At 43.5% G+C, this 10493-nt stretch overlaps 1 long non-coding RNA gene across 2 annotated transcripts in view; it reads right to left on the bottom strand.

Moving 5' to 3' along the window:
* Positions 1-2163: 2163 nt before the first annotated feature.
* The window catches only part of LOC122690091, a 29640-nt gene continuing 21310 nt past the window's right edge, over positions 2164-10493 (bottom strand). For both annotated transcript variants that reach the window (XR_006339971.1, XR_006339970.1), the window contains exons 4-7: positions 8700-8815; positions 7770-7977; positions 4949-5056; positions 2164-3008 (exon numbers count right to left, since the gene is read on the bottom strand). This is a non-coding gene — a long non-coding RNA (uncharacterized LOC122690091). The remainder of the gene's footprint in view (positions 3009-4948; positions 5057-7769; positions 7978-8699; positions 8816-10493) is intronic.

Genomic DNA, 10493 nt, shown 5'->3' with positions numbered 1-10493 from the left:
TATTGTAAATAATGCTGCAATGAACATAGAAGTGCAGGTATCGCTTCAAGATAATGGTTTTTTTTCTTTCAGATATATAACCAGAAGTGGGATTAGGGGTTACTGATGAACACTCCCATATTTACTTGGGCAGTACCTATGTTAATAAACTTCTATTTGTTTTTCTCTTCATAATCTGTCTTTGGCCAGTCAAATTTATAGGGTTCTGGGTATAGAACCCAGAATTTTTTTCCTCTTTTAAAAGGGACATTGATCTGGTGAATCCTGTCCCAGTTTTACCTAATCACTCCTCTAAAGAGGTTCAAACAAGCCAGAATACTTATACCGAACAAAGCTTAAGTCTAGCTATGTATGGATAACACTTCCATCTTATTTGCCCCTTCTTGCAAATGTCACCTCGAGTCAGACATTTTAGAAAACTATGTATATATGCATCATTTATTTCTAAAAGTGATACACATTGCTAACTATATTTGTCTTTAGAGTCTGTGAAGTAAAAAGCATTCTTGGCTAAATATTCTTTCTCAGAGCATATTTGAACATGAGAAGTCCATTTTGAACCTAAATAAGAAAATTGCTTGAATTCTCCTTTTGTCTAACATTTTCCTAGTCTAAAATAAATAAATATAAAATAAAGACATAAATATAAATAAACATAAGTCATTAGCACAAAAAGGCAAGAAATGTACATTAAAATGATATATAATATAACCACATTTATTAAACAATGTATGCCAATATATAGGGCAAAGTTCAACAATGCAAAAGTGCATTTTTGCAATAACCTAATATTACAATTACAAATTATAACCTATTCCTCTTTCATATTACTGAGCCTACCCCATGTTATAACCAGAATAATAATACAGAACAGGCATTTGACAGAACTAGTTTTCTTCCTATAAAGAAACAACAAATGAGTTTTTGCTGGAACCTTCTCAACAGAGATTTCAATAAGGTATAAATAAAAAAATAAGGTATAAACAAAGTTTCTTAACTAGAAGGGGCTATATAACAAAGTACATTTCACATGTGAAGTTTCATATCGTTCTTCAGAGATTCCAGCATAGAAAGAAAGAAGGTTTTTCCTTCAGCAACCCAGGGGATAAACAAGATCACCTCAAAATCCTTCCTAGCTCTAGGGTTTGTAAAAATATCAGGCTATTTTGATAGATTTAAAAGATTTCAGGTTACTGAAGTAACCCTGCCTTTGCTCACTCAGTTCAGTTCAGTTCAGTCACTGTCGTGTCCAACTCTTTGTGACCCCATGAACCACAGCACGCCAGGCCTCCTTGTCCATCACACACTCCCAGAGTCCACCCAAACCCACGTCCATTGAGTCGGTGATGCTATCCAACCATCTCATCCTCTGTCGTCCCCTTCTCCTCCTGCCTTCAAGCTTTCCCAGCATCAGGGTCTTTTCAAATGAGCCAGCTCTTCGCATCAGGTGGCCAAAGTATTGGAGTTTCAGCTTCAACATCAGTCCTTCCAATGAACACCCAGGACTGATCTCCTTTAGGATGGACTGGTTGGATCTCCTTGCAGTCTAAGGGACTCTCAAGAGTCTTCTCCAACACCACAGTTCAAAAGCATCAATTCTTCGGTGCTCAGCTTTCTTTATAGCCCAACTCTCACATCCAGACATGACCACTGGAAAAACCATAGCCTTGACTAGACAGACCTTTGTTGACAAAGTAATGTCTTTGCTTTTTAATATGCTGTTTAGGCTGGTCATAACTTTCCTTCCAAGGAGTAAGCGTCTTTTAATTTCATGGCTGCAGTCACCATCTGCAGTGATTTTGGAGCCCAGAAAAATAAAGTCAGCCACTGTTTCCCCATCTATTTGCCATGAAGTGATGGGACCAGATGCCATGATCTTAGTTTTCTGAATGTTGAGCTTTAAGCCAACTTTTTCACTCTCCTCTTTCACTTTCATCAAGAGGCTCTTTAGTTCTTCTTCACTTTCTCCCATAAGGGTATGTCATCTGCATATCTGAGGTTATTGATATTTCTCCTGGCAATCTTGATTCCAGCTTGTGCTTCTTTCAGCCCAGCGTTTCTCATGATGTACTCTGCATATAAGTTAAATAAGCAGGGTGACAATATACAGCCTTGATGTTCTCCTTTTCCTATTTGGAACCAGTCTGTTGTTCCATGTCCAGTTCTAACTGTTGCTTCCTGACCTGCATACAGGTTTCTCAAGAGGCAGGTCAGGTGGTCTGGTATTCCCATCTCTTTCAGAATTTTCCAGTTTATTGTGATCCACACAGTCAAAGCCTTTGCTTACTAATAGCATTAATAACGCATCTCCATGGCACCAGTATAAATTTGTTTAAAACACTTAGGAAACTCATCTTTGTAAAAGGGAAAGGAGTAAAACACAAAGTACACACGGGAGTTCTGTTGCATACCTATCAGATGTGTGAAATCGGACCCAGTAAACTAATGGCCTTTCTGGGCTTGAGTTTTAAACTGAGTTCAGGGGTGTTGGAACTTACAAATAGGTTGATATGTGAATCGCACAAGCAGAACTCTTCTCATCACTACGATGAACAACTATAGTAACTAAGTATACCTGAAAGATTGAAAGCAGGCAGAAAATGGGACCACAGAGGATGAGATGTTAGGATGGCATCACCAACTCAATGGACATGAGTTTGAGCAAGCTCCAGGAGTTGCTGATGGCCAGGGAAGCCTGGCATGCTGCAGTCGGTGGGGTTGCAGAGAGGCAGACATGACTGACCTACTGAACAAAAACAACAAATACCTGAACACACTACTAACCAGAGAATAACCCGAGGAAATTTGGTGAGACACTTGCCTTGAGAGAGGAGCCTACTGTACAGAAGGGGGAAACAGAATCAAAGCACAACTGAGGCCTGTATTACATACTTATCAGAAGTGTGAAGTCAGTGTCTGTTCTTTTTCTGTTCTTGCACTCTGGGTCCACACCAAGGCAATGTATGAGCGGTTGATCACGACCTCTGACTTTCTTACCAAACTGTGAACTGAAAAGGAAAGAAAATACTGTTGAATACACTTGCCAGAGATGCAAATTACCTTCCCTCAGTAAGAATCAGCATGAAAAACATGGGGAAACAAAACAAAAATCATACCAGTCTTCTAGATGCAGTAAAAAAAAGCGATCCAGCCACACTAGCTACGCTTAGGAGAAATAAGTCTAAACATACAGATGGTCTGGAAGTTATACTGCACATACACTGTGATATAACCCACTGTGACCCTTTAGTCACCTCCTAGAGTATTTTGCTGGGATTGAGGCTTGTGCTCAAACACTGATGAGCCTTTCTGCTTACCTAAACTACTGTCCCAGAGATTTCTGAAATAAATAACCTGTTAGCCCTGCATCCACAAATACACATTCTCCCGCTTACCACTTACTGATTCCCATGAGGGATGAGTGTCCTGGCACAAGAGACATATGACAGTTTAGGGTTTGTTCAGCACTCTTAGTCACCTAACTAGAAACAAGTTACAAAACTGGACGGAACCACTTAAGATGCTCTGGAGGGAACAGTCTACACATACTGGATCCATATTACAGGAGCACACACTTTGTATGAATAGCTGAAACCTGGATTTATTCAAAGTGGCAAGGGTCTCCAACCAACCCCTAATATGTAAATCATCAAGGTAATTCTGCCCCTAACCCTGACCAATAATAACAAAGTGACAGGATATATCACATCCCGGTCCCCAGGAAACAGGGGCCAGGCCATATGACTGAGAATCTCCTAGAGGGCTATGGACATGGACTCAGATATGGATGGCTGCCTTTTCATGTCCTCTTATCTATGTTCTTTATGTCAAGGAGAAGCCCCCCAAAGGAGGAGACACCTTTCCCACAACACTCTGGTGGACCACTTGGAACACTCTTGGTCTCCATGGGCCTTTCTTCACCTGCAAAGGTGGAGGGAGAGGCCATGCTCCAGAGGGTGGATGTAATTTCTGGAGCATCAGTGCCATCAAGCAGGAGATTATTGAGCTAGTCCGCCAGACCCTGCCTGTGGATCCTGCTGGAGAAGGCCTGTGAGGGGAGAAAGGGAGTGTCTGAAGTGCTCAGAGGATTCTGGGCGAACCTGGCTGCCAAGTACCCCTCCAAAGTAGGTGTGGAAGGGAAGGCAGTGGTGTTCTGGGGCCTGGTTCTCACATAGAGGAGCCCAAGACTGCCAGGCCCTCGGGGGCGAGGCCTCAGAAGCCGCCATGTTCAGGAAGAGGTGCTGAAGCTCCTGACCCAGGGCCTCTGCCTAGGTGATCTTTGCCCTTCCTGCAGGAAGGCTACTTTGATAGCTTTAAAAGGTCTCAGGTTACTGAAGTAACCCTGCCTTTGTTCAGTCTTGCCATTAAGTATGCACCTCCATGGCACCAGTATAAACTGGATTAATACACTTCAGAAAATCATCTTTGTAAAAGGCAAAGGAGTAAAACACAAAGTGTACTTGGGAGTTCTATTCCATACCTATCAGATGTGTGAAATCAGCTCCAGTAAAATAATAGCCTTTTCAGGGCTTGAGTTTAAAATGAGTTCAGGGGTGCTGGAACTTACAAATAGGTTGATACTTGAATCACACAGGAGGAACTCATGACATCATTACGATGAAAAAGTATAGCAACGAAGTATACCTGAAAGACTGAAGGCAGGAGGAGAAGGGGACGACAGAGAATGAGATGGTTGAATGGCATCACAGACACAATGGACAGAAGGAGTTTGAGCAAGCTCTGAGAGATGGTGAAGGATAGGGAAGCCTGGTGGGCTGCAGTCCATGGGGTCACAAAGAGTTGGATAGGACTGAGCAGAAGTACCAGAACACACTACTATCCAGACACTGACCAGAGGAAATTCGGTGAGAGACCTGCCTTGAGAGAGGAGCCTACTGTACAGAAGGGACAACAGAATCAAAACACAACTGAGGGCTGTATTACATACCCATCAGAAGTGTGAAGTCAGTGTCTGCTCTTCGTCTCTGTTTGTGCTTTGGGAACACAAAAAGGCTAAATGAGCTGTTGATCACGCCCTTTGATTTTCTGACTACACCTAAAAAGAAAAAGATACTGTTGAATACATTTGCCACAGGTACAAATTAACTTTCTTCAGAAGGAATTCAGCAAGAAAAGCAAGAAATAAAATAACACACTAGTCTTCTAGTTCCATTAAAAAAAAAAATCAATTCAGCCACTACCTATCCTTAGGAGAAATAAGCCTAAATGTCAAGATGATCTGGACTTTATACTGCAAAGCCATTGTGATGTAACCCACTGTGATGTAACCCACAGTGACCATTTAGTCACTTCAAAGAGTGACCTCTTTCCTCCAGTAGAGCCAACCCTCTTGTAGGGCTTGGGAGGCTCTTGGGCCTCCAGGGGCCTTTTTTGACCCACAAAGGATGGAGGGAGAGAGAATGCTGGAGAGAATGGTAGCATTTCTGGAGCAATAGTGCCATCAAGTGGATGCGTTTTGAACATGGCCTCCCACCCCTGCCTGTGGTCCTGCTGGGAAAGGCCTGTGAGGGGCAGAAAGGAGGTATCAGAACACTCGTAAGATTCTGGGAAAACCTCCCTGCAGGACACGCCTCCAGAGCAGGTGTGGAAGGGACAGGTCATCCTGCCTGGGCCCAGAATGGCACACCAAGGAATCTATGACTGTCAAACCACTGGGGGCATGGCCTCGGCTGTCGCCATGTTCAAGAACAAGGAGCTGAAGCTCCAGTTCCTAGTGTTTTCAGTCCCCAATTTCTGAGACTACGTGACCTAAATGACCCAGACTTTTCAAGGAGCAAGCTGAGTTACAGAGGCAGAAGGAGCAGGAGGTTGTGTAAAATTTTAACTTTTCCTCTTAACACTACCTACCCTTAGGAGAAATAAGCCTAAATGCACAGATAGTCTTGACTTTGTACTGCAAAGCTATTGTGATGTATCCCACTGTGACCATTTAGTGACTTCATAGAGTACTTTGCTGGGATTGAGGCTTGTGGGTTAGCATAATGATCAGCCTTTCTGCTTACCTAAACTACTGGCCCTGAGGTTCCTAAAATAAATAACCTATTAGCCCTGCATCCACAGATACAGAAACTTTCTCCCAGTTACAATTTACTGAGAACTTCCAGATGTTTAGAAAAGGCAGAGGAACCAGAAATCAAATTGCCAACATCCGCTGGATCATCGAAAAAGCTAGAGGGTTCCAGAAAAACTTCTACTTTTGCTTTATTGACTACCCAAAGCTTTTGACTGTGTGGATCACAACAAACTGTGGAAAATTCTGAAAGAGATGGGAATACCAGACCACCTGACCTGCCTCCTGAGAAATCTGTATGCAGATCCAGAAGCAACAGTTAGAACTGTACATAGAATACAGACCGGTTCCAAATCAGGAAAGGAGTTCATCAAGGCTGTATATCGTCACCCTGCTTATTTAACTTATATGCAGAGTACATCATGTGAAATGCCAGGCTGGATGAAGCACAAGCTGGAGTCAAGATTGCCAGGACAAATATCAGTAACCTCAGATATGCAGATGATACCACCCTTATGGCAGAAAACAAAGAAGAACAACTAAAGAGCTTCTTGATGAAAGTGAAGGAAGAGAATGAAAAAGTTGGCTTAAAACTCAACATTTAGAAAACTAAGGTCATGGCATCCGGTCACATCATGTCATGTCAAATAGATGGGGAAACAATGGAAACAGTGACAGACTATTTATTTGGGCTCCAAAATCACTGCAGATGGTGACTGCAGACATGAAATTAAAAGACACTTGCTCCTGGGAAGAAAAGTTATGACCAACCTAGACAGCATATTAAAAAGCAAAGACATTACTTTGCCAACAAAGGTCCATCTAGTCAAAGCTATGGTTTTTCCAGTAGTCATGTAGGGATTGAGAGTTGGACTATAAAGAAAGCTGAGTGCCAAATAATTGATGCTTTTGAACTGTGGTATTGGAGAAGACTCTTGAGAGTTCCTTGGACTGCAAGGAGATCCAACCAGTCCATCATCCTAAAGGAAATCAGTCCTGAATATTCATTGGAAGGACTGATGCTGAAGCTGAAACTCCAATATTTTGGCCACCTGATGCGAAGAACAGACTCACTGGTAAAGACCCTGATGCTGGGAAAGCTTGAAGGCAGGAGGAGAAGGGACGACAGAGGATGAGATGGTTGGATAGCATCACCCACTCAATGGACGTGACTATGAGCAAGCTCCAGGAGTTGATGATGAACCGGGAAGTCTAGCGTGCTGCAGTCCATGAGGTCGCAAAGAGTCGGACACGACTGAGCAACTGAACTGAACTAACTGATGAAGGATGAGTGTCCTTGCACAAGGGACATGTGAATGGTTTGGGGTTTGTTCAGCACTCTTATTCAGTTACCTAGCTAGAAACAAGTTCCAAAACTAGATGGAGTCACTAAAGAATGCTCTCTCGGGACCAATCTTTACTCATATTCCAAAAGGATACATTATTACAGGAGCAATACTTTGTATGCATGGCTGGAACCTGGATTTATTCAAAATGGCAAGGGTCTTCAGCCAATCCCTAGTATGTGAATAATCGAGGTACTTCTGGCCCTAACCCTGGCCAATAATAACAAAGTTGACAAAATACATCACATCCTGGTTCCCAGGAAAGAGGGGCCTGGCCACATGACTCAGAAAATCTTAGAGTGCTGTGGACATGTACCCAGAGATGGAGGGCTCCCCTGAATGTCCTTTTCAGTATGTTATTACCACCAAGGAGAAGCCCCCAGAGGACACACCTCTTCCCCCAACACTCCACTGGAGCTAACATAGTTTGGAGGGTTTGGAAGGTTCTTTGGCCACCATGGGCCTTTTTTGATACACAAAGGGTGGAGGGAGAGGCCCAGCTCCAGAAGGTAGTTGACATTTCTGGCTCAAGAGTGCCATCAAGTGGAAGCTTTTGGAGCATGGCATCGGTCCCTTTCTGTGGATCCTACTGAGGAAGACCTGTGAGGAGAGGAAGCGAAGGTTTGGGTCACTCAGAGGATTCTGGGCGAACCTGGCTGCCTGGCACCCCACCAGAGTAGGTGTGGAAGCAACCGGTAGTGGTGTTCTGAGGCCTTGCTTGCCCACCAAGGAGCCCATGGCTGCCAGGCCTTCGGGGGCGTAGCCTCGACAGTGGCCATGTTCAGGAACAAGGCGCTGAAGCTCCAGACCCAGGGCCTGTGGCTAGGGGATCCTTGCCTTTCATGCAGGAAGGCTACTTTGATAGCTTTAAAAGGTCTCAGGTTACTGAAGTAACCTTGCCTTTGCTCAGTGTTAGCATTAACAACACACCTCCATGGCACCAGTATAAACTCCATTAAAAGACTTCAGAAAATCATCATTGTAAAAGGCAAAGGAGTAAAACACAAAGTACACCTGGGAGTTTTTTTCCGTACCTATCAGGTGTCTGAAATCGGCACCAGTAAAATACTGGCCTTTTCTCGGCTTTGAGTTTTAACTGAGTTCAGGGCTGTTGGAACTTAAGAACAGTTTGACAACTGAACCCCACAGGCAGAACTCCTCTGATCATTAATATGAACAACTATAGCGATTAAATGTATCTGAAAATGCAACTAACCAGACACTAACCCGAGGAAATTGGGTGAGACACTTGCCTTGAGAGAGGAGCCTACTCTACAGAAGAGGGAAACAATCAAAGCACAACTGAGGACTATATTACATACCTATCAGAAGTGTGAGGTCAGTGTCTGCTCTTCGTCTGTGCTTGCTCTCTGGGTCCACACCAAGATAATGTACAAGCTGTTGATCACATGCCTTGATTTTATTACCAAACTGGTTCCTGAAAAGCAAAGAAAATACTGTTGAATACCTTTGCCACTGATGCAGATCAATATCCTTCATGAAACATGAATATAACATGAAAAATATAAGAACCAAAACATAACAACACACCAGTCTTCTTGTTTCATTAAAAAAAAAAAAAGATCCAGCCACACTACCTACCCTTAGGAGAAGTAAGCCCAAATGTACAGACAGCCTGGACTTTATACTGTAAAGCCATTGTGATGCAACCCACTGTGATCATTTAATCATTTCCTAGAGTACTTTGCTGGGTTTGAGGCTTGTGGTTTAACACAATGAGCCTTTTTGCTAACCTGAAATAGTGGCCCTGAAGTTCCTGAAATAAATAACCTGTTAGCCCTGCATCCACAGATACACATTCTCCCACTTTTAATTTATTGATTCCCATGAGGGATGAATGTCCTAGCACAAGGGACAAATGACAGTTTGGGGTTTGTTCAGCACTCTCAGTCACGTAGCTAGAAACAAGTTAGAAAACACAACAGAGCCACTTAAGAGTCTCTGTAGGGACCAATCTCTACACATATTCCAAAAGGATCCATATTACAGGAGCACACCCTTTGTATGCATGGCTAGAACCTGGATTTATTCCAAGAAGCATAGGTCTTCAATGAACTACTAATTATGTAAATCATCAAGGGAATTCTGGCCCTAATCCTGACCAATAATAACAAAGTGACAGAATTCATCACATTCCAGTCTCCAGGAAATGGGGATCAGGCCATGTGGACTCAGAATCTCCTTGAGTGCTGTGGACATGGACCCAGAGACAGATGGTTTCCTTTGCATGTCCTTTTGTTGTAGCCGAATGCTCCAGGAAGCAAAGTCACTCAGAAGGACAACGTGGATAGCAGAGTGCAGTTTATCACAACGGCAGGTCTGAGGCAGAGTTTCCTCTTTAGCCAGGGACCCCAAACAATTTTTGTGAAAACCTTATATACCCTAAGTGTACGTGCACAAGTGCACATCCCTGAATTCCTCAATCCTACTCTGGAAAATGTCAAAGGGAGATACAATCAGGTTATAGTCATGATTCATAATCAGAAGGGTCAGTTGGTTACATATTGTAGCCTACATCAACGGGTGCCATAAAGATTACAAAGGTGACTGACTACATAGGGGATTATTACATTCCTTCTGGCGACAGGAAATCTTGGTATGGAATCTGGTGTTTATCAGTTTGGGAGGCCTGTTCGGCTGTACCTATGTTGTCTCCATGGCTGCTGCTGTTGCTGCTAAGTCGCTTCAGTTGTGTCCGACTCTGTGCGGCCCCATAGAAGGCAGCACACCAGGCTCCCCTGTCCCTGGGATTCTCCAGGCAAGAACACTGGAGTGGGTTGCCATTTCCTTCTCCAATACATGAAAGTGAAAAGTGAAAGTGAAGTCGCTCAGTCATGTCCAACTCTTAGCAACCCCACGGACTGCAGCCTACCAGACGCCTCCGTCCATGGGATTTTCCAGGCAAGAGTACTGGAGTGGGGTGCCATTGCCTTCTCCAGTCTCCATGGCTACCAGGCATATAGTTCAAAGTTCACCGAGAATGCAAGAGGGAGTTTCCTTCTCAAGATGGAGTCAGTGTGGCCTGTTCCTTTCCTCCTTCACCTTTAGCTATGTTCTTACTCTCAAGGAGCAGCCCCCAAAGGAGGAGACACCTC

The sequence above is a fragment of the Cervus elaphus genome, chromosome X (genome assembly GCF_910594005.1).
Source record: "Cervus elaphus chromosome X, mCerEla1.1, whole genome shotgun sequence".
Lineage (NCBI taxonomy): Eukaryota > Metazoa > Chordata > Mammalia > Artiodactyla > Cervidae > Cervus > Cervus elaphus.
This window is presented reverse-complemented; position numbering and strand designations above follow the sequence as displayed.